This window comes from Capricornis sumatraensis, chromosome 3 (genome assembly GCF_032405125.1).
Source record: "Capricornis sumatraensis isolate serow.1 chromosome 3, serow.2, whole genome shotgun sequence".
NCBI lineage: Eukaryota > Metazoa > Chordata > Mammalia > Artiodactyla > Bovidae > Capricornis > Capricornis sumatraensis.
Genome location: NC_091071.1, coordinates 5,221,002 through 5,227,001, shown reverse-complemented (window position 1 = coordinate 5,227,001; position 6,000 = coordinate 5,221,002). Strand labels below are relative to the sequence as shown.

Here is a 6,000-nt window from a genome sequence, read left to right as displayed (position 1 = left end):
TGACCCCGACGTGATTTGAACACGCAACCTTCTGATCTGGAGTCAGACGCGCTACCGTTGCGCCACGAGGTCCTGGTGGCGACTCCTCCTGTAACGCCTTAGGGGGACAATTTCAGAGGTTGTCAGGTGTAAGCTCTGTTCTGCTTCTGTTTTCTTTTACTGCTCTTACTACCGTTTAGGAATGACTGTAAGCTCTTTGTCCCTTTTATAATGAGTCTATTCAAAATGAGATGTAAACGAAGCAGGGTCAGGGGCTTAGGGCTCAAGGAATATTCCACTCCCCTCATTCCGGGAAACCCACTCTCCCTACAGAGGGGTTTTGTTTTGTTTTGTTTTGTTTTGTTTTTTGCGGAGGGATGTTTGGGAAGAGATTGGAAAATGAGAAGTTCGGCTGTCAGGGAAGGCGGGGTGGGCTGATTGGCGCTCCGGGTGCTTTCTTTTTTTCCAGTCCTGCAGGCGGAACGCCAGGAGGATTTGCATGTTGACGGGGTGGTGTCACACCTAGGGAGGAACACAACTTCCCTTTAACAGAAAGGGGCTTAGAAATTTTTTGCTTTAAAAAATTAACATATTCACACATGGGAGACGGGGTAAATTAGGAGTTTGGGATTAAAACACACACACTATATAAAATAGATAAATAACAAGGACCTACTCAACTTTTGCTATATCTTGCACTATTCTTTAATGGAAAAGAATCTGAAAAGGAACGCATGCTCAGTCATGTCTGACTCTTTGTGACCCTATGGACTGTAGCCCACCAGGCTCCTCTGTCCATAGGATTTCCCAAGCAAGAATCCTGGAGCGGGTTGCCATTTCCTTCTCCAGGGGATCTTCCAGACCCAGGGATTGAACCTGTGTCTCTTGTGTCTCCTGCACTGGCGGGATTCTCTACCACTGAGCCATAGGTGTATATATATCTGAATCACTTTGCTGCAACCTGAAATATTGTAAATCAATTATACTTCCTTTAAAAACATTAAAAATTAGAAGTTTGATAACTCCAAAGTAACCCAGAGAAAAGCAGTTTTGAAGAGGGCAATGTGGCATAAATAGACTGTTTAAGGTGATAGATCAGTGTATGTTAGCATGCTGAAGAAAGGGTTAATTGAAAAGATAGAATTTGAAGATGCCGGAAAGAAAGATAACCATATAACCAACGAAGCAAATCCCTTTCACAGTGAGACTGGCTCCTAGGTCCATGGGATTTCCCAGGCAAGAATACTGGAGCTGGTTGCCATCTCCTTTTCCAGGGGATCTTCCCAACCCAGGGATGGAACCTGTGTCTCTTGTGTCTCCTGCATTGGCAGGTGGATTCTTTATCACTGTCCCATAGACGTATATATAGTGAGACTGAAGTAAAAAGTGAAAGTAGCTCTTTGCAACCCCATGGACTGAGTTCTCCAGGCCAGAATACTGGAGCGGGTAGCCTTTCCCTTTTCCGGGGGATCTTCCCTACCCAGAGATCGAACTCAGGTTTCCCGCATTTGCAGGTGGATTCTTTACCAGCTGAACCACAAAGGAGGCATCCTAAGTCTTCTATTTCAGATCTGACTTTTCTTGGAAGAGAAGGGGGGACAGACGCTCTCCCATAATGCATTAAACAAGGATACTATGGATAATTTTATTTCACTTCTGGGTGGTGAGAGGACGACTCCACTCTCGCCCAATGAGGTCTGTGGCAGTAGTGGTAAATTACATGTGTAGAGGAGCCCTAGCGGGCTACCCAGTCCGTGGGGAGAGCGACTGAGCTCATCAGGTGAAAGAAGGGGGAATAGAAGCCAGATGAACACAGAGCAGGTTGGTTATAGATGTCGGGGTTTCAGGGAAAATAACGTCATTAGAGAAGCATTAATTTATTGGTGTTCAGTGCCCAAATATACACTCTGGCTCTCACCCTAGTCTCTGTTATCCAGGGGGGTGGGGTAGGGGGTTGGAGTGGGGTGGATGCCCTTCCCACGTCCCGCTTTCCTTTCCCCATTCCGGGGGCGCCAGGCGGGACTGGAGGAGACTGTCACCTGTGGGCCAGAGAGGCCGGTGTGGACAGTAGGGAGTAGGTTTGGCGGCGACGTGGCCTCGGCACCCGGCTGCTCTTGAAATGCTGACAGAAGTACGAAAGTCGCGGAGAAGCCTCCAAGGGGACCATCAGCGCGCTTGCAGGCGGAGTTAAACTTCCAATTCTTAGTTAGACAGTCTTCCTTAAGTACCAATATGCAAAATGTGAAAAAAAAGAAAGGGTATCTTGAGGCTTGTTTACCATCACCAAGGATACCAAGTGCGGGGCGGGGCTTTCTGGGGCGGGGCTTCCGTGGCCCCGCCCAACGATTACCAATCCCTAACCAGCTTTCTGCTGGGCTTTTAAGACCCTTGCTGGGCGGTCCTGGGTTCAGCAGGCTTTTCATTTCCAGCTAGCGCTGTGATCCTGGAACAACCAGAGTCTCTGAGCTTCAAAAAATTCACCAACGAACTGTGGGACGTATCGTGACTCACCTGCGCAGATAGTAGGTGGGGTGAAAGAGGGAAGGGACCCTCCGCGGCGGGGGAGGCCCGCAGGCGCTGCTTCGGGGTGACTTCCCCTGGGGAGTCAGGTGGGGGTGGGGACGGGGACAGGCACCACGCCCCATTGTGATACGTCCCGAGCCTCAGCGGGGATTGGCCGGGCGGACGTGGGGTGTGGGGTGGGTATAAAGCCCTGGTCGCCAGGGCCAGCACTGGACACACAGTCTTGGTGCCCAGAGGAGGCCCCTCAGCTCCTGCTCCTTCTGCTGGCCCCTTTCTTCCAGGCACCTTTTAAAGATGACGCTACCGAGGTGACCACTCGGGGCAGCAGCTCCTCTTCGGAGTCTCGGTCATGGACTCTGGTCTCCCATTTCTTCATCCCTTGGGGAAGCTAAAAACAAAGACAGAGAAACACAGAAGAGCTGAGACCCGTTGGATTTGGAAGGAAAAACTATTATTCTGATGCTGGTGGAATTGTGGCAACAGGATGCCACCACCAAGATGAACACCAGGAGCTCAGTGACCCTCATGAGATTATGGGAAATCTCAACCAGCTTCAGGAACCATGGCTGACAAGGGAAAGAGACGAGAGGGTGTGAAAGTACTGTGGACAGTGAGATCCACTTTCAGGACACCGGAGCACAAAAGAGAACCTCAGAAGGGATAGATGTCAGGTACTTGTCACAGCAAGTCGTTTCCAGTGTTGAAAAATCTGCAGACCTCTTTGACCAGGGAGATGGAAGAGGTCAGGTGGGCAGGTACTGGATGAACCTGGAGGAGGCTGAATCATGACAGGTGTTCACTGCTTGGAGCACCAGCTGGAGAGGAAGATGTGGGTAGAAACTTGGAACACATCAGAGCCCGAGTGAGCACCATCGTCAGGTTCAGGGTCTGCAGGAGGAGAAAAGGAAAGGCGTGCTGAGCAGTCAGCCTCATTTAGTGCATTTTCTTTTCCATCAAAGCAGATGAGTGAGCATGAGTCCCCACTAACGACTTCTTCATGGAGGAGTTGCCAGCACAATAGTTGTCCCACCTGTGACATTAACATGCACTCCTACCAGGCACACTTGGAGAGCAGTGTGTCTGTGGGGTGAGGTCCACGTTCCTTGTGCCCCGTGGCTCCCTTCTGAGCTGTGGGAGGCCTCCTTCCACCTGTCCAAGAACTGAGGGTGAGAGGTTTCTGGCAATCTCTCAAGGAATCTGGGTAATGGTTAATTATGGTCTTGTTTTGAACAGGCTCCCCCTCCCATTATCTTAGCATCCCACCAGGTCCAGCTACCTTGAAAATTCACATCGTTTGCATGGGGACCTCCGCAAAACATGAAAGGAGGAAGGACCTCATAAAGTTTTCCCCAGCATTTAAATATGAAAAATTTGAAATCTAATGGATGGCTGAAAGAATTTTACAGTTTATACTTGTATCCTGCAAACATTTATCATTAATATTTCAAGGCACTTAACTTTAGCACATATCCATCCATCCCCCATTCACCAACCCATCTTATTTTTATCCACTTCAAAGAAAACTGCAGACATCAGTAAGCTGGTACATCAGTAGTCCCGTACATGTGTTGGATTAGACCCGGGGAGCCCCTTCTGTGCTGGCTGCCTCCATCCTGTTCCTCATCTTCATGGAGAAGCTGCAGGAAGCTCCCAGGTGAGGGAGACCCAGAGCACCCAATGGCAGGCAGGTCGTGTTACTAGACAGCAAGGAAAAAGATTATTTTAGTTGCACCCACAGGAATGGGATCAGTGAGCTGGCGACAGATTGAGAAAACCCATTAGCCACTTGGCAGAGCTTGCTTTAGACTCTCATCTCTCTTCTCCCTTTCATTGGACTTCACTTCCAATTACAAAACTCAATGGGTTTTTATTCCCCCATTTTAAAAAAACTGAAGTATAGTGGATTTACAGGCTTCTCTGGTGGCTCAAACCATAGAGAGTCTGCCTGCAATGTAGGAGACCCATGTTCGATACCTGGGTTGGGAAGATCCCCTGGAGAAGGAAAGGGCAACCCACTCCAGTATTCTTGCTTGGATAATCACATGGACAGAGAAGCCAGCTACAGTCCACGGGGTCACAAAGAGTTGGACACGACTAAGCGACTAACCCATAGTTGATTTACAATATTGTGTTAGTTTCAGGTATTTAACAAAGTGATTCAGGTATGTATTTCCAGGTTCGTTTCCAGTATTGGGCATTACAACCATTGCGCATAGTTCCCTGTGCTATGCAGTAGGTCACTGTTGTTGATACACAATTAACGTGTATATCTGTTACATATATAAGTGTGTATCTGTTAGTCCCACACTTCTAATTTACTCCTCTTCCCTCCTTTCCCTTTTGGTAGCCCTAAGATTTCTTTCTACGTCTGTACAAAACTCAATGGTTTTGAAGCAAGGATCTGCAGAGACCAATTTGAACTGTTTGCAACTTCCTAGAATTCAGTCACTCGATGAGACTGCTTTGGGGAGGGGGGTTTAGAGGAACTTGAGAAGGTGACAATGTTCTTCAAGACAAAAGCTGCCCTCCTGAGTGGATTCATCTCTGAACTGCTCCTCTGAGGCTGAGATGCCTCCTCTGCAAATGACGCCTCTGATACTTGCCTCAGCTCTGCTGTGGGATGCCATGTGTACATCTGGGCTCCATCTACACTTTCTGGAGCCCAATTTCTGGTTCTCCCAGGAGCTGCTGCCCAGGTCTTCAGACCTCCCAGCAGAGCCCCAGGTCTCAGTGCCCGCAACCCCAGGCCACCCATCCAAGGGCCTTGCCCCCACGTGGGTTCCCTTTCTCAAGGTCCCAGTCCCTCCCATTTGAGCATCTCCATTGTCATGCTGGGTCACCTCATTTGTGCAGATGAAGGTAGGGGACAGGACCATGCTGAGGCTTGTTCACTCTCACCATGGAAACTGCCAGCGGAGTCAGGGTCCTGGACCCAGATGGAAGAGGAGGTCTCCCAGGTCTCCTAAGGGTGACTCCAGGAAGTGTTTCTGCTTGGCTTCCCTACTCAGGCTCGACCAGGTGCTCTGTTCTCCCTCAAAATCAGCCAGTGCTGGGAGGAAGCGCGGCCCTGGGGACCCTGGGTTTCCTGGAGGTGTCTCCCCTCTTTGACCAGACATGATAGTTGCGAGTTGCTGTCTCTGAGCTGCTGCAATTTCTCTGGTAACTGTGAGGCATCTCCCGGTTCTGTGAGAGATGACAGGACTGGAGAGAGAACAGGCAGGACCAGGGGACTGAGGCAGAACCTGCAAGGGGCAGGATGCGGCACAATAGGGCCCTGAGGGACAGGGACAAGGAGCAGATCTGGAGGGCCTTTAACCCATGTAAAGATGGGAAACGGGGACCAGATTCCCACTGTGATGCTCCAGAAGCCATGACCTCCGACTGGGAAGATTTGGGGGGGGGAGGGGGAGGGAAACGATAAAAGCCCAGGTGCAGGCCAGATACTAAACAGAGAGGGTCTGGGCGCAGAGAGACGGGTCTCTGGCTCTGTGCCTTCTG

At 49.9% G+C, this 6,000-nt stretch overlaps 1 non-coding gene across 1 annotated transcript; it reads right to left on the bottom strand.

Moving 5' to 3' along the window:
- TRNAW-CCA (transfer RNA tryptophan (anticodon CCA)) lies at positions 1–72 on the bottom strand. Its single transcript has one exon. It is a non-coding gene; the product is annotated as a tRNA-Trp (tRNA).
- Between the last annotated feature and the right edge of the window lie 5,928 nt (positions 73–6,000).